This window comes from Acanthochromis polyacanthus, chromosome 1 (assembly GCF_021347895.1).
Source record: "Acanthochromis polyacanthus isolate Apoly-LR-REF ecotype Palm Island chromosome 1, KAUST_Apoly_ChrSc, whole genome shotgun sequence".
NCBI lineage: Eukaryota > Metazoa > Chordata > Actinopteri > Pomacentridae > Acanthochromis > Acanthochromis polyacanthus.
The window spans coordinates 18,293,036-18,316,348 of record NC_067113.1 but is presented as its reverse complement, the minus strand read 5'-3'; the positions used below and the strand labels follow the sequence as shown (position 1 = coordinate 18,316,348).

Genomic DNA, 23,313 nt, shown 5'->3' with positions numbered 1-23,313 from the left:
CAAAAAAGTGTTTATCTTCAGCATTAATCTACAATGTAGAAAATAATACAAATATGAGAAGGTGTGTCCAAACGTTGACTGGTGGTGTACATGTTTTATGATTACTATTGATTGTCCTGCACTTTCTTTGCATGAAAACTGCTTTTTTTTCTGTTCTACATTATTGAAATGTCATTATTGATGGTGATTGAGAAAAAAAATCAGGTATTTTGCTGTAGAAACACTTAATACAATTAAGGTTTTTATTCAGTTTAATTAAATTATATTTATCACCAATTTATGAAATTCATAACACACACTACCAGTCAAAAGTTTGGAAACGCCTTTTCATTTAACGGTTTTTCTTTATTTCCATGACTATTTACATTGTAGATTCCCATGGAAGGCATCAAAACTATGGATTAACACATGTGGAATTATGTAGTAAACAAAAAAAAAGTGAAATATGTCAATGTCATTATGTTTCAGATTCTTTAAAGTAGCCACCCTTTGCTTTGATTACTGATTTGCTATGTGTTCATTCATAGTTCTGATGCCTTCAGTGAGAATCTACAGTGTAAATACTCGTGAAAATAAAGAAAAACCATTAAAGAAAAGGTGTGTCCAAACTTTTAACTGGTAGTGTGCCATCTTAAGGCAGTTCACATACCTGTAGTTTGATGCAGCCTTGTACAGAGAAACCCAACAAATTCAGCATTTTCTTTGGATTCCCTTTGAGCAGCACTTGGTAACAGTAGGAAGAAAAAACAAAGCATTAATCAGAAAGAAACCTTTAGCAGAACCAGGTTCAGGGAGGGCGACTATCTGCTTCGACCAGTTTGGCTGAGTGTAAAAGGGGGAGAGAGAACAGAATGACACAGGACAGTAAACACTGAGGAGGCTGGTGATGCTAGTAGCTGCAGATCAGAAATATGTACTTTCAGAACCGGAGATACCTGAAGAGACGACCAAAAACAAAGTAACTACAGGAAAGAGAAGACACTAAGTTGGTAACTAAGGGATGGTTGAGGTGATGCTGAGTCAATCCTTAGTATAAATTTGATTAAAAATTAGCATTTTAAGCATCATAAAAGCATCTTAAAAGGGTGTCTGCTTCCTGAACACAAACTGGGAGCTGTTTCTTCATTAGCTGGTGTTTGGAGTGAGAAAATCAGTAGAAACAGAAAGTGAAGGAAATGGAAACAGGTGAAGTACAATAGTCTCTAATGTCCTTAATAAATGTACTCAGTTATGAATTTATTGGTTAGGATTTTGACAAATTGCGTATTTTCAGTCTTTCTATTCTAAGTAAGTCTGCAGAGGTTTAGAACAAAGCAAGAAAAGCTCATTCCAGCAGGTGGCAATGCATCCTCAATTATTTTCCCTCTCGGTCTGGTTAGTACAGTATATAGATTGATTATGGCAGCACTGGGTCACAGTAAAATGAAGTTTAATAACAAGGACACAAGAGAGCTTGATCCATTTGTTAACAATCTGTCAAGATAAAGAGGCAGACAGTAACTGAATCAGCTCTAAAAACAAAATAAAAAGGAATAAAAAAGCATAAATGACATGCACTCAAAGCCAGCAGCAGTTATCTACCTCACATCTAGAATTTAACACTACAACATTTCATTTCAGTCATTACACAAAACAATTACAATTTCTTCACTGAGTAAAGGATTTTTGATTACTGATTACAAACAAAAATCTGACAACTATCACAATATTATGAGCTTCACATACAAATGACCTCTCCACTGTCGTCTGCAGATATTTACAAGAATGAACAAGTTAAATTAGTTTGTGCATAAAAAACATGAGAATTCTGACTTTTTAAAGCTACAATAATGTGTGTCACTTTCTTGACATGCAGCTAAATCTGTAAACCTTAATCGAAGTCGTCATATTAAGTATTACTAAGCTACACATCTGTGAGCCACAGATTTCAGCAGACATTCGGTCTCTTTTCTCTTCCCAAATTTGAGTCAGTTTATTCTTCCAGGCCTGTACTTCAGTCATCTTCATCTTCTGGTCTGTCACAGGCTTTTAGCCCTCAAGTCCCAGTCAATTGCTCAGTCAAACAGATGCTCACTTTGAGGTCAGAGGAATGAAATGCTCACTTTAAAACCTTTCAACCGTAGAAAACTGTCCGTTTGTTTTTGTCATATTTTGTTAGGAATATTAGCCTTTAGCATTGTCACCCAGTTAATATGGGATCTAATTATTAAAATGTTGATATGAACACACTGGCACTTCTACATTTGGTTTTATTTTAGTTACAGTGCTTGAGTAGAAGTAAAACAAATGTAATAATCCTGTCTGAGCGCACTGTATGTTCCCAGTGTCTTCTCTGAACATGCTGAACAGCTTTGTTAGAAGTAGTAGTTTTGTTAGTGCTGCTGCTTTGCACTGACAGTTGTAGAGGACGACTGAACTAATTTTAAGATCTCTACAAAAAAATAGTTTATTTTTTACACTTTCCACTCTGTAGATGGATAAGATGATGCCAACCACCACTGAAGATGTGAATGCAAATTGCAGTAGATCCAGATTAATTTTAGTGGGGGGCACAGGGGGGTACAGCAGATATTTTGGGGGGGGCACCGAAAAGTTGCAATAAAAATGAAAGCTGCTACCGACCTCTCGCTTTTACAAAGTATTTTTCATTGTTTTTTTTTGGCTCTTTAACCCACTAGGAAAGCTGTATGTGACCTTTTCATTTTGGACTGTTAACATTCAAATTATGATGGACTTGTTTCCTTGTTTATGTGAATTACAGCATCATTAGCTGCAGCATTTGCCTGTTATGTAAAACTGGTAAGCTCAACAACAGTATCCTGAGGGCAGTTAAGTGACGAATATTGTGCAAGAACAGCACTATATACAACCCTGTCAATTTCCACTTCTTAGAATGTTTACTGACAATTATCACACCTAAAATAGTAAATAATATTCTGTACTTTTAGCAACTAGTTCTCTGTATACCATAAACATCATAGGGTTCTGTATACTAATCAGTCTAAATCAAAATGAGTACTACCCAATACACAGTGAACAACAACAATCTGTACCCTTGATCTGTGGTAAAATAATCTGAAATGTTCTGTGCAGGAATGTAAATTTTAAAATAAAAAAAATACAGTAAGTAGCAATCTATACATTTAACAATAAACCTGAGAACAATAATAAACCGTAACAATATTCCATATTAAGTCATTTAATAGTGCACAGCTCAGCAAACATCATAGTGTTCTGCATAGAAATCAGAAAAAGCTGCTCTCAGTAATCTTTCACAGTGAGCAGATGTTCTTGCTCTAAGATTAAACTCTCCACAAGGACCCAAAAGAAGTTGGACTTCTACAAGGGAGCTTTAATTATTCTTCATCTACTTCCTGAAAAGTTTGGTCCATAAAAAAGACAAAAGCTAATATTTTCAGCTGAACTAAAGACAGACTTTGTGATTTTTCTGCTCACATGTTGTGTTGTTCTAAACCTACTCTTTCAAATAAATAGCCGCCTAACCCCCTGGAAACCAGCGTTTGTGCTTTTTTTGTGTCGCTCCTCGGTGACCATAGACAGCCGGTTGTAATGTTTTTAGAGCAACACACCATACTAAGACGTTTTACAGTGAAGGTTCTACTATGGAACCAGTTTGACATGTTCAGGAGTTCTTTGTGTGAAAACTCAGAGATTTCAGGTATCAGAAGGTGGTTTTCAACTTTCTTTGCTAACTTTTCGAGGCGAGGATGGAGTGACTTTTTACAGCGACTAGAAGGAAGACGACTAGAAGAGCAGGTCTTTAACCAGCATCCATAAAATCCATGGAGTCGGCTCCAGAGAAATGAAGGAAGGTCAACTTTTATCAACCTCCATCCAGATGTTCAACTTGATATCTTTGAGATTTTTAGCGCAACAAACCTTTAGTATCACACTTTATTATCATTTATTAGGACTTTAATGGAATCCACCAGCAGATTTAATTTTTGTTAAGAAACTTGATTCTTGTCTTCGTGGGACTGCAGGATTTAAAACTGTTCCTTCTGTTTGACCTCATGTTTATTAGTTTTAGTGGAGAAAGTTATTTTAGTTGTTGATCAGTCTCTTAAAAATCAAATAATAAATTGGATTATTCAAGAGGTTTAAATTTCTTACTTTGTCATGTGTTTTCTCCAGTAATTCATTTCTTGTTTTGGTTTATAAAATGTCAAACCCAAATCTATTCAGTTTACTGTCATAAAAACCAAAAAGATTTACATTCATGATGCAGGAATCAGACAGTTTTTTACTTTTTTTTATCTTAGTTTAGTCAGAAAGATAGTTGATAATGTGTGAACTGTTGCAGCTTGTGAGCCGTAGAAGGTTTTAATCTTTGGGGCCGAGTGTCAAAAAACATTTAGAAACCAACATCAACAAAACACTCAAAGCTTTGAACATCATTAGAGGGAAATCCAACTTTGGCATGACAATGTCTAATTAAAAGACATTTATTTCCAATGTAAATGTGTGATATTCATCCTCTGGAGCTTCTCTTCACATCGTCTTCCACCTGGACTGGTTTGGTCGGGAGCATGTGCAACAAACATCTGAAAAACTGCAGTTCCTTAGCCGTAGTTTCTCTAACTTAACTTCAGCTGCTCTTTCACCATGTTTTGAAAGATGATTTTTTTTTATATATATATTAAAATAGCTGCACTTCCTTTGTATATTTGGTCATTTCTCTTGCTGCTGCTGTTTCATTTCAATTATATTTTAATAATATCACTTTAAATACAGATAATTGAAAAGAAAAAAACTGGCTCTGAAATACACAATGAACTGATACGTCATCTCGTGTTAAAGTGAATAAGAATTCTTAATAGTATCAAATGTAACTGAGTGAGCTGTATTAATCAAATCGAGATATTTCAAACTGAAAGAAACACAACATTGACTGAAAGATTTCAGTCAATTAAACCTTAAATTCATTTATCTAAAAAACATCCCTTAATGTCTTACCTTAAAATGACCAACATTTTTTAAAAATATAGGTGTAAAGTAAAAGTTTCACACTAAAGATGAATCACTGATGAACATTTAATGGCATTAACTCAATTATTTTGAGGAAACAGAAATCGATTTCTAATATTTCTATCAAATATGTTTATGTCTATAAAATATACTGGACATCAATAAAAATGTCTGCAAGGTGAAATATACGAAGTCCATCTGCATTTATACATCATATTGATGTTTAGATAATGGGAACTGCAGCCCACGTTCAGTCAAGTTAGCGGAATTATGGATAAACAACATTTCCAGGGTTCTCTGACAAAATAAATGCCGTGATTTGTTTTACGGAAAAACTACATGATTTCAAAAATGTGACTTTCAAAATGTAAATCAAACTGTAATAAGCGTTAACTAGCTGCTCCACATGCTCTGAATAGTTTTGTTCTCGTCTTTGTCAAGCCCAAACTAAAAATTAATCCATATTCTGGCTACATTACTGACAACAGCATCCATGGAGGGACCGGAAGTTAGCCGACCTAGCGGAAGTGCTTTATGAGGTCTGCTCTGGCACGATTACTGTCACACATGTGGCTTTTAAAATAAATCCTGTCCAAGACACAGAGCTGTAGCTCCGCTTCAGTGTGAGGTCTCATGTTTCTCTGTGTGACTGTGCCTGATTTCCTCTAATAAAATCCTTGTGTTCACTGATTCTTATCTATGGTCCCATCTACTGATTCATATTTATGCACACTAGTCTGGTCCAATGCAGTCTCGATGATGACGTTTCACGAGTACATGAGAACGCAAGTATGGACAGTTACGTACTGAGAAAAGGCCATAGTCTTCTTACTGTAAAGGTACAAAGCTGCTCCTCTTTGAAACATCTTCAAAGCTTCTTCAAATCCAAAGGAAATACAGTCAAAACATCAAACTAACGTCATTGGTGCATTTAAGTGCAGTCAGACAACGATGTTGCGTCCATGAGAGTCGGAAATCGGAATATCAGTAATGTAAATTTCCAACGAAAATTTTGGGGGGGGGGGCACAGGAGGTGGCCAATCAGACCACATGGAGGGCCACTGCCCCCCTGTGCCTCCACGGAAGATCTGCCACTGCTGTGAGTAAATGCTTTGTTCCTTTGTAGATAAACTGTGATCTGGAAGTTATAGTGTGTAAATGATAAACTGAGAAATAATGTGGAATTTAAAATTGAATTTATTTTTCTTAAGAAATTTCAGGTTGTTCATAATGTTTTGTAAAAAAGATAATTCCTTAAATGTGAACTTTTTCTAAATTAAAACAAAGGAAAAATTAAGAGTTGTAGTTATTTATGTGTTGTTATGCTGTGATTTTACTGGTCCGGTCTATTGGAGATCAAACTGGGCTGAATGTTGCCCCTGAGCTAAGACGAGTTTGACACCCCTGCTCTTGTATCACCCTGTTATGCTGTAAAACATTGTCTTCTAAGTAGCTCCCCCGGTGCATTTCTCAATCAGCTAATGGGTAGATACCCTGCTTTGCTGCGGATGACACTCTCTGCGGCACCAAGCAACCCCGAACACAAATCTGCAGTGGTGACTGGTGCCTCATTGTCCTGATTCAAAAAGGCCTCTGTTAAATCAGAGTGAGTAGCACTTTGTCTTCCAGATCCTCAGAAAATCATTCGTCATTCATTACACAAACATCATCATTCTGTCCAGCAGTCTGTCCTGACCCGTGACCTGGGAATTTTGCTGCAGCATTTAAGAAGCACAGCAGTGCATGTAAACATTTGTTTTGTACTAATGTGGCTTGAAGTACTTTTAGAGCTTGAACAAAAGAGGAGGTTTTAGCTTAGAAAACAAACAGATGATGGATTTTATAAGTCCCTTTTTGCCTTTCTGTGTCTTCCCTATGACACTCTTTCTGCAAGCTGAAGTGCAAATTATATAATTTCATACACACGTGGACAAAATTGTTGGTACCCCTCAGTTAAAGAAGGAAAAACCCACAATTCTCACTGAAATCACTTGAAACTCACAAAAGTAACAATAAATAAAAATTTATTGAAAATTAAATAATCAAAAACAGCCATTACTTTTGAATTGTCGATTAACATAATTATTTAAAAAAAACAAACTAATGAAACAGGCCTGGACAAAAATGATGGTACCTCTATAAAAGATTGAAAACTATTTGACCAGAGTGACATGATTAACTCAGGTGTGTCATTTAATTGACATCACAGGTGTTTCCAAACTCATAATCAGTCAGTCTGCCTATTTAAAGGGAGACAAGTAGTCACCCTGCTGTTTGGTGAAAAGGTGTGTACCACACTGAACATGGACAACAGAAAGCGAAGGAGAGAATTGTCCCAGGACATCCGAAAAAAAATTATAGACAAACATCTTAAAGGTAAAGGCTATAAGACCATCTCTAAACAGCTTGAAGTTCCTGTGACAACAGTGGCTCATATTATTCAGAAGTTCAAGACCCACGGGACAGTAGCCAACCTCCCTGGACGTGGCCGCAAGAGGAAAATTGATGACAAATTGAAGAGACGGATCGTTGGAATTGTATCCAAAGAGCCCAGAGCAACCTCCAAAGAAATTAAAGGTGAACTCCAAGGCCAAGGTACATCAGTGTCAGATCGCACCATTCGTCGTTGTTTGAGCCAAAGTGGACTTCATGGGAGACGACCAAGGAGGACACCACTGCTGAAAAAAACTCATAAAAAAGCCAGACTGGAATTTGCAAAAATGCATGTTGACAAGCCACAAAGCTTCTGGGAGAATGTCCTTTGGACAGATGAGACCAAACTGGAGCTTTTTGGTAAGGCACATCAACTCTATGTTCATAGACTCAAAAACCAAGCATACGAAGAAAAGAACACTGTCCCTACGGTGAAACATGGAGGAGGCTCAGTAATGTTTTGGGGCTGCTTTGCTGCATCTGGCACAGGGTGTCTTGAAAGTGTGCAAGGTACGATGAAATCTGAAGACTATCAAGGCATTCTGGAGAGAAATGTGCTGCCTAGTGTCAGAAAGCTTGGTCTCAGTCGCAGGTCATGGGTCTTCCAACAGGACAACCATCCAAAACACACAGCCAAAAACACCCAAGAATGGCTGAGAGAAAAGCGTTGGACTATTCTAAAGTGGCCTTCTATGAGCCCAGATCTGAATCCCATTGAACATATGTGGAAGGAGCTGAAACATGCCATTTGGAGAAGACACCCATCAAACCTGAGACAACTGGAGCTGTTTGCTCATGAGGAGTGGGCCAAAATACCTGTTGACAGCTGCAGAATGCTCATTGACAAATACAGAAATCGTTTAATTGCAGTGATTGCCTCAAAAGGTTGTGCAACAAAATATTAAGTTATGGGTACCATCATTTTTGTCCAGCCCTATTTCATTAGTTTGTTTTTTAAAATAATTATGTTAATCAACAATTCAAAAGTGATGGCTGATTTTGATTATTTAATTTTCAATAAATTTTTATTTATTGTTACTTTTGTGAGTTTCAAGTGATTTAAGTGAGAATTGTGGGTTTTTCCTTCTTTAACTGAGGGGTACCAACAATTTTGTCCACGTGTGTACATCATCAAATGCACCACTCTAGGCCTTATTTGCTTTGAATCCAAACAGAATTGTGACTTCCGTTTGCTAAAACCATTGCTATGGGACTATAATGTTCTTCTCAAAACACGCCTCTTTCTCCAGCTGTCCATGCTGACAGGCTGTGTGAACCTTCCTTAAACCTGTGGGTTTCTTCACTGATGACTTCCGGCCCCCTCTTGCCTAGCTGAGGCCCTACTGCCTGGTTACCATCCTGGATGATGGAAACTAAGGAAAATAACACAGGGAATAAAATCTATAGGGGCCAAACATACAGTCTGTTACAGCCAGTCACAGCAGCGGATGATCCTTACAAAACGCTTAGAAAGATACAGAATCATGACTTTGGTTATCTGCACCCAGAATTCCAATAAATAGGAATAAGAGTCAGTGTTGATATCTGTGATATTAATAGTCTGTCAGGAAACAGATCCGTGATTTCTCTTGCTTCTGGTCCGGTTTGTGTGGAATATGTTCCAAACCGCATCAACCCTCGCTTTCTGTTGTTGTTTTGCAGCGGTGCTCTCCTCATAACACACCTGAGTGGCACTTGAACGCACCCATACGCAGCGCGGTGACGTAACGTCGCAAGGAGCGTGGAAGCAGCGCTGCCTCACACGTGATCACAACTTCAAGTCACGTTTAATTCAGTTGCAGAATGTCTGCGAATGATTATGATGTGATGTTAAACTGTCTGTATTTGATATCTATTTATCTATTCTTAAATCTAAACTTTATGTTTGAAAATTCTGATGTAATTATGTTCTTGTCTGTCTTGACATGAAATTAAAGCTGTCAGACAATATTTTTTAAAAAAAAGCCCACATTAAGCAGACTCTGGCTGATTGGAGTGAAATCATAGACTGCATATATAATGGACGTAGCATCTGGCTCCAGAATTGAAGCCCACCCGGAAGTGTCAAAAACTTGCAATATCCCGCCGTCCGCGAGGGTTGGCTCCAAAAAGCTTTTTCTCCACAGACCCCAATTCATTTTTGGAAAAAATAAAATTTGATAGACTGATTTTCTACAGCTCAGGATTTTTTTCCCCGTTAGTTTTCATGGTCAAAATGAGAGATCAGGTGGCCGATCTTAAAATAAATCAATACTGAATTTTAAATAAATCGTTAAAGTTGGCCGAGCCAGGGGGCGTGGCTACACTTGATAGACAGCAACAGAAGCCTCTGCAGTAAAATGTGGGCGGGATAAGAGAGTCCTCAGCCAATCCTGCCCCTAGTTGCTCTCCGGTCCAGTCTGTTTGATGACGCTTTTTACGTCACTGGCTCCAAAAAATCCAAAACGGCGACCAGGAAGTAGCAAAATCCGGGCTTCATTTTCTCGGCGTTGAAACCAACGGGTGACGTCACGGTTAGTTTACGCCTGAGTGAAATCAATACACTCTAATAGGGCTGCAACTAAATAATATTTTTTTTATTGCTAATTTGTTGTCACGTAATCGGCTAGTTGTCTGGTCTACAAAATGTCAGAAAAAATTTCCTAAGTCCCTGTTATTTTGTCTACAACACGAGGATATTTAGTTTAATGCCATAGAGGATGAAAAACTGAAAATATTCAGATTTACGAAGCTGGAATCAGAGAATTCCGACTTTTTGTTAAATTAAAAATCTTCAGACATAATAACAACTTTTCAAAAATATTTAGCAGTTAGTTTAATAGCTGGAAAGTAATAAACTGATTAATTAAGCGCTGTGCTCTACCTCGAGTTACAATCTACACTGTCCTTATCATCAGGACGTGGTGACATGAACAAGGAAAGAGGATTGAGGAATTTTACAGCTTTACCCATAAAAGGAGCTACATTAGAATATATCAGCACTTGCTTAGAATTTTCACAACTTTTTTTTTAAATTTTAAATTCTTCATGACAAGGGAGGTGACTTTAAAAATGTCAGGTTACTTATAGACTTTTGACATTTTAGTAGGTCACTAGGTCATTCCACAATGTGAGTGCCTGGAAAATCTAATTTCATCGCCTTCTTTACCCGTAAAATAAACTGTTTTGGGGTATATGTTAGCCTTTGCTTTGTGCTTTCATTTCGTACAGATGTGTTTTTTAAAATCAGTTTAACAGTAATTTTTACATTTTATCGTCATCTTTTTCCAAATATTTCTATTTCTCCTTTATAGACAGACATCATGCAAGGAAACTTATTAGTCTATGTCATTTTTTATCTTCTATGTTTATTAGTTCAGCCTGTTGTTAGTTTAAAATAAAAAATTGACTTACTCTGAGACATTGTACAGCTTTAAATATTTTTTTCTTGTGGCATGTGCTAAATATGGTAAAACATGGTACATTTAAACTAAACATAATGAAACATGCTATATTCAATTCAAAATTTTAAAATTCTCCATGGAGCTTTTATATTCCTGCACATTCCTTTCTTTATCTAAATCTGGTAACTTATTTTAAATTAAATATAATTTTAATTTTGCTAGCTAAATAAGTTAGATTTTGTTATCTAATTTTCATCACATGTTTATATAATTGCTGATGAAATTTGATTTTTTTTTTCGTGATAATTTGTAGACGCTCCCTTGCAGCCTTTTCAGGGCGGGTGGTTAACTGTCAGACGGTCCCTGAGCAGGTGGGAGTTTCTCTCGTTTCTTGGTGTTGAAGGGGGAAAATAACACAGCAGCATCCCCATCACCAGCAGGCACCAGCGATCCAGCTTTGTAAGGTGAGCGATGTGAATGTTTAACTCGTGTGTCTAAATGTTGATCTGAATGTTGGACTGGCGCTGCTTTGTGGCGCAATCGTTTTCCATCAAGTTCCAGAGCTGAGAGGAGGAAGGTGGGTGTGCAGACTGTTAGAGTGCTGCAGTGAGCGGGGGAACAGAGTCGCCAAAAATTGTCTGACTGGAGAGAGGAAATGCATTTTGCTTTAAAAAATGGGGAAATGCTGTTACAGAAATGCGGTGAACATGAGAAAGTTGCCTGCGTCGTCGCTCTGTACTGTGTTGTTGTGGCTGGATGCGATTCTGGCAACGTGTCAGACTATTACACCCAGACCAGGAGCATCATCCCTCCTGGCTGTAACACCTATTGTTCAGTCAGCTGGCTGAGAGAGCACCATTAAGTGTGATTTGAGGTTTCCATTTAGAAGCTATGAAATCTGCGATTCTTCCACTCCTGCTGTGACCATGCTGCCTTGTGTCTGCTCTAGTCTGCTGCTGTTCAGTCTGTTGGACCCAATCAGACACAAAGACATTACTGATCAACTGAACCAATACTTTGACCTGTTGATGCCTATTGTAATTCACATTTACTAGGTTTTTACCACTCCTGCTGCCTTCTAAAATACAGTTTTAGGTGTTATTTTTGAGGTGATCTGAGGTCATAGCTGTGTTACATCCCTCTTGGACATTATTGTAATTTATGTTTCTCACAATGCATAAATCTGTTGTATTTCTATTTTATTTTGATCTTGTAGGTGCAAAAAAGGAAATGCAGACTCTAGTAAATCAATTCACAACTCCTGCCATTTGCACCTGGCCATGACAGAGGGAGGTGACCTTAGAAATGCCAGATTTTTAATGGACTTTTGACATTTTAGTAGGTCACTGTGTCACATCATACTGAGAGCTTGGAAAATTACATTTTATGTGGGTAAATGCCTTATTCTTTGTAGCAGAGAGTCATATTTAGATTGTGGAGAAGCTGCAAAAAACTCATTGTATACATACAGCTCATCACATCTGATTAGAGCGGATAAATGGCAGTGATGATGATTAGTGTTGTTCATTAATTAGAGATTCTGTTTCCCAGGCTCCCATCTATGCTTCTTCTATAAATAGACATATTATGCTTTCAGAGACCTCCTTGTTTGCTATGTCAATGCTGCTGCCTGTGTAGGTTTCATTTCATTGTTTTGAGTGTTTCAGCGGCTATCACTTTAAAATTTAACCCATCGTTGAAGGAATAAATGGACACTGATCTTCTTCAAGTATCACACAGACATTAATATTTCAAAAAACTCTATGCTGAGACTGTAAAAAAAAAAGAGAGCTTGCAGTAGTGAGATGGATGCGGTGCGCTCAAACAGCTGCTGAGAGGCATGTCAGAGAAAATATTAAAAGCAAACTTAAGCCTCTGCTCATTACACGGATCTGCTTGATGTCTGTGCTTGTTTGGCTGGGTGTGTTTCAGCACCTGGAGCAGGTGAACAGCTCCAGCTGCACACAATGATCTGAGAGAGAAAAGAGTGGAGTTGAAGCACAAAGAGCCTTTGTACAGTAGGTTTATACAAATGAGCTCACAATGTGCTATGTTTAACTTGGAAAGGGAAAAAAGGTAGAGTACAAACAGTTTTATGACAAATCCAATGAACTCCATGATGCACCTAGAGATACTGTCTGTTGACTCATTGTATACATATACTATATGCAGTCTATGGCACAAGTAATTTCTGTTCATTTGAAATAATTTTATGTTTTTGTAGCATTGCGCTATTTATAGACTCTTGCTCAGCTACAGTCATCCTGAATTCCCCCCACGCAGATCACAAAGGTGTTATCTATCTTGTCATATCTTATATCATCCAACCCTAGTAACTACTAGAAGTGTATATATTATTGTGTTGCCTTTAGTACAATAATAAATGGGGTACCTCAATATTTAAGCCTGAATTTACGATCTGAGAGGAACAGCCTACGCTGCTGACAGTGTGTACTCACTTCTGTATAGCACCAAACAGGTGTTTTCCTGTGGACTTTCTCTCGTGTTCCATCTGGTCTCATTGATGACGATGGTGGTAGTGAGATGTGTGGTGCCAGTATCATATATATATATATATATATATATATATATATATATATATATATACATGTGTGTGTGTGTATGTACATTGATGATTGCATCACACGTCAGATGTATTTCTGTGAGTCATCTCCACAGCCACATGTCACGGGCTGCGGGGCATAAATACAAATGTCAGAAAATGCTTTGGTGAAACCCTCTTGACAGAAAATCAAACACAAACAGAATATCAGAACAAAACAGGGGCTGATGATGCCGCGGTTAGCTGTGAAACCTCCATTTGTATTCCACCTGTCATCTAACCAAAGCGGTTTTATGTACCATAGGCTCGGCTTTATTCTTTTTATGTCTTAGGTGGAAAGTAGGCTTCTCGCTATTTCACATTCAAGCTGTGAATCTTCCTGCCGTTCCACAGGGGTCCATCACAGCGATGCAGACGCATGAAGCTTTGTCACTGATGTATTGTACACAGGCTCTTGCAAAGAGTGTCCTGCCATACGCTGACTATAGGCCCTGCCAGCATCAGATATTCACAGTCATACACAAATGTCACGCTTTTTACAAGACTTTATTCTGAGGGTGCTTGTTTTATTCACACTGTGGGAGAACAGTCACATCAGATACAATATTTTAGCCAGTCAAAGAGGTCCTGCAGCTGCATCACAAGTTGTGATATGTGTGACCTTTAATTTATAGTTGGTTGTGATCCCAGAGTGATGCTCAGTCATTTTCAAATGAGCAAAAATGGTGCTATTGTTCATTTTACAAATTACAATTTGGAAACTAATCAATATTAATTACTACTAAACTCAAGCAATAATTCAAAACACTCTTTCTAGTTCCTTAAATGTGAATATCTGCATTTAAAAAAAATAAAAGTCAACCAAATATATCTGAGTTTTGAACTATATGTCAGACAATATTTATTTACATTTTTTTTATTTCCGTATTTAATAGGAATACTTTTATATGCAAGACTCATGACAGGCATTTTGTAAGCCAAATAAATAATTATTAATTTCAAAAGAACAGCTTCTGCCTTACTTCATATTATTGGTGACCAGTTTCTGAAGCATACTGTACATTTTGAGGTTGATTCTCGCCCCTACAATAGGCTGGACCATGCGTTTGTACTTTAAGCACAAATGTGTTTGTCTACAAACCCCTGGTATTGGGTTTTAATCAGTTAAAAAATGATGTAGACCTTGCATACGGAGCAAAGAACCAGGAAAAAATATGACTCAAACTACAATTGCTTCTATAAGGCTCCTTTTGATCAAATGAATGGTTAACAGTACATTGATATTGTTCTATTTCAAGTGTGTCCATGTTCCTTTAATGTAAATCTGGTTTATATTCTTGCAGAGAGCATAAATTTCCCACAGTGAATCTGTTCTGATGAGAAGTGTTTGCACTTTTTTGGCTGGTGTGGAGGTGAGGGAATTATGAGTGAGGTTTTCTCACAGGCTCATTTTCAGGATAATCTCCAGCAGGTTTTGCAGTGAAAGAGTCTGTAGGTGGAATCTTCCAGAATCTCTGAGGTATGCAGAGAAAACGCAGATCAGGCACGGTCTGCTGTTATTGAGCCGGTCAGGTTCAGCGTCATCCACATACATGTTAGACTGAAGCATCACTGATGCCAGATGGGTCGTAATGAGGAAAGGTCTCGTCCACACAGCAGCAGGGCAGACACACTACGCTCCCCCGGGGCCCTACTGAGCATGTGCAGCCAGACAGGAAGCAGGTGTTAGGCTTGTCATGCACAACCCGCATATGCATCCGTCGCTCCAGACATGCTAAGACTCCTTCAGGCTTCAGGATGAGGCTGGGTGGAGGGAGGCTGCATTAACTGGGAGCTCTGAGCAGACACACCTCAGTGATCTGTGTTTGTGTGATGGAGAGTGAGTTATGACAAAGGGTAAAGCCCCCTCCCTTCCCTTCCACTGAGCAGGTGGTGAGCAGATTGTGTTAAAGTCTCCCCCCTCAGGCTGAGTCTGATGAGAAGTGCCCATCCACACATCCAACACCCCCCTCCAACCAAAATTATCACAGCAGAGGCCTGCAGCTCCTGCAGAGTTGAGAGTGAGATGCACTCATACATGGCATCTCTGTTAAAATATCAAGAAACTCCTTTTCAGATGCACTACATGACAAAAATTATTTGGACACTCCTGCTCTAGAAGTAGATTGATTAGTAGTTGATTTTAGTCAGACCAGTATTACAGCTCTGAGGGTGGACATGTCAGAGTGAAATGTATCACCAAACACTAGATGGATTGCCATATAATTTGGTGCAGAAATACAGGCCTTTTTAATGTGAGCTTTGTGTCGGTGTGGCTAGCTTGGAGGTTTCCATGTGCTGAAGTGCCCCTGAGCAACACTGAACCCCAAACTGCTCCTGACATCAGTATTTTCATGCCCGATATTTGGCATTTTTTCAATCCATATTTTTACCAGTCAATTGTAGATCAATTAAATGCTCTACTTCAGGTCTGATGCAGCCTCCTTTCTGTCTGTCGTCGCTTTATGGCCTCAGAAATGTCTCCCAAGCAGAGACTGCACAATCTCAACAAGAAACACAAACGAGGAAATTGGCTTCTCTCACAGCAGTTAAGACTATGCTAACTGCTAGCGGCTAAATTAGAAGTCAGCCACAGGTTAGCGTGAAACAGAGTCTGTCAATCAATAACTAATCATGTTTAAAGATCATAGTGGGCAATAAAAGTGACAGAACAGAGAAATATTAAGAAAATAGAGAACAGTAGAAATACCTACAGGAGACAAACGGATCAATCTCAGTTGATCCCGCATAAACGAAGGAGAGTGTCCTAATCTAATCACTCCTATTTCTGTTTTACATAGTCACTCATAGTCAACCCTTAATAATGAAGAAGCTAAGGAATGAATGACAGGTTCTCTGCAATCACATGCCATTGAATCATTATACGCAATGTAATCGACTTTTCTTGACTATCAGTAATCCGCATCGGCATCACCCCTAACAACCCCATATTAACTGATTGCTAAAGTGAGGACTATTTACCAACAGTATGGAGGAGAATATTCCCCTTTCCAGCTATTCTGCTGTGCTCCATAAAGAAATAGTTTTCCCAGTTTACCATCCAACATTAGATCAGTTGAAATGGAACTAGACCATTAGGATATATCGTCTTTATCACCCAGCATCATAGACCCACCTCACTCTATGTTTTTGTGGCTCAATGGGAGTCCTTCCTGCTTTTAGGTTGTAAAATGTGGCGGCAGTCTTTCCTAGAAGAGTGTAGCTTGTTATCGCAGCATGTTAATGCTCAAGCTTTCAAAATGAGATGTTCAACAGTTAAGTGTGCGTTTGATATTCAGGTGATCACTCAGACACTTCTCGTCATGGAGTAAATTTAACAGAGTCAGAGCGTTGATAAGCTGTAGAATTCTCATTAAACTCCTCAGATGATTTTGTAAATGCACCGTCGTCTCCAGCTCGGCTTTGATAAGACATTATTATGAAATGATTCAGCCTCTGGTCCATGTGGATTATTGGAGGACTTACCTACCATCACCTGCTGAAAATGGAAAAAGCAAAAATCCTCCACAGCTGCTCTTTGGTGCGTTGATGGAAAACTACAGGGAGTCGACAAAATAACATAAACCACCCACGAAGAGTTAGTCAGGCTCTGAAGAAACGTGCTCACAATTACAAGCTCTGACACAAAGGTTAAGTCACCAATAAGGGGATTAAGTCTTTCAAACTCCAATACTGAGAAGACACAATTCATGTGTGTTGTATGCGATCATGCAGGTATGAACCAGAAACTGAATTCTACATTTAAAAACCTAAAACTTATTCATCGCAGCAACTTCACTTCATTGTTAGGGTCCAAGCACCGACAGTGCTGAAGGACCCTATTGAAACCCTAGGGTTTCTTTTTCTTCTTCTTCACTCTTTTCCCGTCTTTTCAAACTCTACTTTGGCGTCCTAAACATACCCCAAAACGTGTCAAACTGTGCATGCACATCAGGACTGGCGAAATATTTGATATTTTATGGGAGTTGCGCACATGTGGCAAAATGGCTTCATACCGCCCCCTGTAAAATTGAAAAGGTGGCCATTAGGCCAACTGCCACAACATTTTATCTACAGCCACAATATTTGGGGGGCATATGCATCACATCAGGACACACGAAAAAGTCAATCACGGCATGCCCTAAACCCAACAGGAAGTCGGCCATCTTTAATTAGCTGTAAATTTTTTCTGATTAATAACTCATCGGGAGTAAGTCCAAGAGACCTCAAATTTGGCCAGTATATGCAACAAATCTTCCTGATGAAAAGTTATCAAAATGCTCTGCGAAAGTCTTAGGGCGTGGCCATGGTGACTCCCAAAAATATTGATCCTTCGCCATCAAAGAGGAAGTGTTGTCTAACTCACCTGAACATGCTCCAATCTGCCTGAAATTTTACATGTTTGATCAGAGTCCCGCCCTGACGACATCCATGTGGTTATATACATTCACAGTCATAGCATATCAGGAAATACACATTTTTTTTACACTTTGATGTACTATTGTCAGCAGGTTGATCAGAGTCACCTTAAATTTGGGGACATAAGCCTAAACATGATGATGATGATTCCCAGAGAAAATAATGACTCGTCATCAAAGGGCGTGTCTGTGGTGGCGATGTTTCGCCATTAAAATTGAATTATTTATTTCTCAGCTGCACGTGGTCCAATCTGGACCAAACTTCATATGATGGACATCAGTCTGGATCAGAACACAGCCACACTCATGAATTTAGAAATACTCATAGCGCCACCTACTGACAACAGGGAGTTCTTGTCATTACATTTACATGTCCCATTGCCTGATACTTTGTCGTATCATTCTAGAAATTAGACAGCTCAGTGATCACACCTAGATGATGGCACAATGTGAAGATTTTGATGATTCATAAAACGCTGTTGCCATGGCAAGGCATCGTTGCCGGGACAAACAAAGTACTTTTTGACAGGTTAAAAATGCTCAAAAGCTCGCCAAAATTAACACACTTATCTGAATTGGTAAACCATCTCATGTTTTAGGGGAATTTCACCTGATTGTGGCAAAATGGCTCAACAGTGCCACCTGGAACATTTCTAACATTTACTACGGCCAGTGCGTGTCATCCAGAGTTATGAAATTTGGTAGGCACATGTAACTGGTCAAGACACACAAAAATTTAATTGACACCCATGCCCAAAAACCAACAAGAAGTTGGCCATTTTGAATTATGTGTCATATTTTGAACGATTTTCGGTCATTTTTACACTTTTTCAAAAGCTATATACTCAAAAAGGGTAACTCCAACAGAGCTGAAATTTGACCAGGATGTACAGCAGGCATGGGTGATCAAAAGTTCAAAATGCTTTGCAAAAGTCTGAGGGCGTAGAAATGGCCACCCCTGGAAATTTACAATTTGCCATGAACCAGGAAATGCTGTGTAACTGCCCTGAACATGCTCCAATCTGTCTCACACTTTACATGTATGATCAATGTCCTGCCCTGATCACATTCACATGCTGATTTAAAGCCATAGCGCCGCCTGCTGGATGGAAGGAGATGGTCTAAAACTAGCCTGTACATGCTCCGATCTGCTTGAAAATGCTGTTTGTTTTTACAGATTATATATTTTTTTCTTATTAATTCCTTTGTTAGATCTGCTAAAGAATGCCATTATTTTACAGATATTTGCTGTTATTTTGACCTTTTTTTAACCATTTTTGAATATTTTAACATTCCATTTTTGTAGCATATCTTTGTGGCGTCACATGCTGTCAAATTTTTTGCCTTTTTAAAAAGATTTTTTTTTTACAGTGTTGGATGGTTATTCTGTTGAAGGGGCCATTTTAACTTCAAACAATAATCTATTTAGGGCACAGTATTCCAAAATTCCTGAGGACTGTTGGGTGCTGTCTTGTCATTATCTGTCTTTGCAAAGCCTCACAACAACAAATCATGGAAAGCAGTCATATGAAACTGGCACCAGATGACAAATAGCAAACATGGATACGTCTACAAACACGTTCTTCAGCTCTGACAGCGTCGTGGAGACTGATCAGGTTAAAAAAAGCTAAAACCTGCATCTTTCTCACACTTAAAAAAACCTTTAATCCTCAACTAATATGAGAAATTTAACAATATAATACATACTCAGCTGCTTCACTCAAACTACTACTGTGTGAATGCATAAGTTTATTAATATCACTGCCCTATCATGAAAGCACAAGAAGATCTGACAGTAATTACAGTTGTGTGCTCCTTTTAATGTGCTGCTTCGATGTAGCCTATTCTTATTTTATATGAGACAATTTTAGAGTTATTTTTTCACTTGCAAGCTGGTGACATTGAAATAACGAACAAATATTAAAAGATAATCTAAACTGGTAACATGACAAATAAACCAAGGCTGTAGCACTTTGTTAATCTCTGTTTTGTTTTTGTTTTTTTGCTTCACAAAGCTCTGTAGAAAAATAAAATGCTTTGAATTATTTGCATTCATCAGGAAAAAATGGGAAAGCATGGAAGGCCCGAAATCCCCCACTGTGAATCTATATCTATCTATAATTTTAGCACAGGCGTCTAGTCTTTGTCTTTATGTTCACTGTCAAACTACCATTTTGTTCTCATGTTCTTTTTGAGCAGCGAAAGCTTTTTATCAGCACGGCTCCCATGCAGGTTAAATTTGGGCAGTTTCTCTCTCATTTTTAGATTTATACATTTTAATACCTATAACAGCAAGGATTACCTGTAGATTTGGTGATAAAAGTTGGGGTGAAATTTGCCATGGCAACAGTCCTGGTCGAACTGGCAATCGTGTAAAATCTGCCTTCACTGTCGATGATTTCCACAGACAAGCGTAATAATTTATTTCAGATTCTGACCTCCAGACGTCCACACAAAACACATTTCTTTACTCAATAAAACACCCAGTTTAAGACACATCCCACCAAGATTTGAAGGTGTGATGAATACACTTAATTTTCCATGTGATTGGTCTGTTTTTAAATTTGGTTGATGCTACAGGTACGGACCCGTACCCGCAGCATCTGTACTAGAGGTACGGACTGTTAAGGTCACTGAAGAGCTGGCGCCGGTTAACTACTATTTGCTGCACATTACAGGCAGTTTATATGAATGACTTTGACGGCGAACATTGTATAATTTAACCAAAAATACACCGTCTCCTCTCACACTTTAGACAATGTAGTTTTTACGCTTTTAGACGCCGTGTATAAATTGTTTGAAGTCCCGTTCCTATTAATTAGTTTACCGCGTTCAGTGGTGGAAGCGGCTGACGAACTCCATTGCAAATGTTCCCATTTAATTTCGGACGCTAATTTACAAGATAAAGTTAAGGATGTCGAATATGAAACAAACACTCGTGAATGGTGAGGAGCAGCTCTTTAATTCGGCATGAATTAAAAAAAAAACACAAATTCGATTTACTGTGATATTGTGAGATTTGTTTGTGGTTATGTAACTTAGTCATTCAACAGAGTCCGCGAACATTAAAGTGACTGACGTGCAGTGTCTGTGTTGACAGACGTAGAAAATACGTCAGGGTTTTGTTTAGGTTGTTAATATGTAATAGTTTGTCGCTACTTTTGAAGGTAAAAAAATACTTGTAGTTTGCTGGTTGTTAGTTCTGCCATTTGTTTTGTTTGCTGTTTGTGCTTTATTAGAACAGGATCACGTGAATAAAAAGTTTTGCTATTTTTAATAGTAGTGCTGATTTCAACCCCCAAATCGCTGTCAGTGAAAAAGTCAGATAATGATATTTATAAGACATTATGCATGATAGAAAAGAGAACAGCAGATGACTGACATGACAGGCTTGGCACGCAGATTCACCTCGACTCACGGAAGCGCCTTCATCACTCGGATTACCAAACCGGCTCATTAATATTTATGTACGTCGGATTACCAGCCAATCACAAAGCGCGTTCATCAGCCGGCTCATTAATATTCATGTACGTCTCATTAATATTTATGATAAGGGAAAGTGCCGTATCCGTCGGCCACAGGCTACGGTACGGGTCCGTATCTGTAGACACTACCTTTAAATTTATTTAGATTATGAAAATGACTTCCAATAAATAATAATATTTTTTGGATATTGATTGAGTATATCACCCTAATTAATAGGTACTATTGCAGACAGAAGGGTCTTGCAAGGATCAAATGTTTGCTACCTAAAATATGTTGGAAAAGTCAGTAATTTTCATGGGATGTTACTCCTGTTTGTACATGAAGCAGTTAAGACATCTTTTCTGGTTTGACATTCACCATAACAACTTAAGATAATAATACCTTATACAAGCTGTGGTCGGGTAATATATATCATATGCTGTATATACAACTAGTCAATGTTAAAAACACAACAAATCCAATCTTGAAGTTCCCATCTGACAGTACATTTTTTATTTTACCCCCCTTGACTTTTTCATAAACTTCCATTCTACTCATTGTGCTGCAATTATGAGGCTAAAGTAGATCTTCCACAATGCGTCTTCTCATGTCACCGGAGTTTGTAAGGCGTCAACAGTCAATTTAAAAAAGGTTCGTCTTCACAGAATACCTAAGAAAAACTGAATTTCAATAATCCATCTCACTTTTCAATTTGCATGCAGAGCACATCCTCTCCTAAGAAAAAAAAGTTCATACATATTCTACCAGCTCGGAGCTTCGGGTGCAGCAGATGACAAGAGGAACGTCAAACCTTTCCTGTCCATGCTGTTGTTGCTGCCTCATGCAGAGAGAACTGTCTTCGCAACACAAACAGAGAGAAACTGCATGTTTAACAAGGCTGCAGTCGAGAAGAGAATAACAGCTCTGAAGCTATGATTCTTTTATTTATGGTGATTGCAGATCGTCCTTGGGGTTAGTCTTTTATCTCAGTGACTGGCGGTTGATTAGGTGCAGCGGTTTGGAAGTCAACAGAAGTTCACATTTTATTTATGGTTCATTTCTCTGGCAATGTACAGCAATCGCTCTCTCTCGCTCTCTCTCTCATTCCCTCAGGCAGGTAGTGTATTGTGGTCCAACTGAATGTTTGACGAAGGGAAGTAAAGCTCTAGTGGAGCTGTTCATCACATGCTTTATGGTGTTTGTTAGGCTTTGCTGCAGCTCAGGATTGGAATCCAATCTCTTTAAAATATGCTTAAATGTAACGATACAGTATTTCCTGTTATGGATTTTTTTCTAATGATAGCAACTTTCAGCACAAAAAATCAGTCAGGAAAAGCGGATGCCGACACTTTGTTGTAGTCTTGGTCTTTGCACAACATCTATTTCCAAGTGATCTATGGATGCCAGTGTTGGTCTGTTGTTTGGGAGAAACACCACTTTGTTAGTACGCAACAACTCAACTGTTGGATTGTGATGAAAGTGTGCACAGGCATTCATAGTCCACAGAGGATGAGCCATATTGATTTTTGAACTTATATTTCCTGTAGCACCGTGAGTGTTTTTATTTTGGCTATAATGGTTTCACAGCTGTTTGTGCCAAGTGGATGGATCCTAATGATTTACATGAATCTGCATTGATTTCTGTAGCATTGCCACGAGGTTCCATTTAGGCTTTTAGTGGAAAGACAAAAACTATTGGAAGAATTGTCGTCAAATTTGGGTCACACAGTCACCCACTGTCATGATATATTTCACTCATTTCAGGGACTTCTCCTCGAGCACCATCATCCAGTCAGAGTGACATATGGCCAAATATTTGCACATTTGGAGATTATCAGCAGCCTCAACTCAACTTTGTGATTAGAGCATGTTGGTGTTGTCAGCTTGTGCTATGCTTCCATGAGCATGTAGTTCTACACACTGCTGAATCTAGAGCCTTACTGTAATGTTCCTAAAGCCGGGGTAGACAGCTTTTTTTTTTTTGACAATATCAGGTAAAACCCAAACAATCCGTTCAGCACAT

At 38.4% G+C, this 23,313-nt stretch overlaps 1 protein-coding gene across 1 annotated transcript in view; it reads left to right on the top strand.

Moving 5' to 3' along the window:
* Positions 1 to 11,142: 11,142 nt before the first annotated feature.
* The window catches only part of tmem63c (transmembrane protein 63C), a 46,006-nt gene continuing 33,835 nt past the window's right edge, over positions 11,143 to 23,313 (top strand). Inside the window, exon 1 of the mRNA XM_022193270.2 lies at positions 11,143 to 11,269. The gene's annotated coding sequence lies outside the window, so the exon portion shown is untranslated. The remainder of the gene's footprint in view (positions 11,270 to 23,313) is intronic.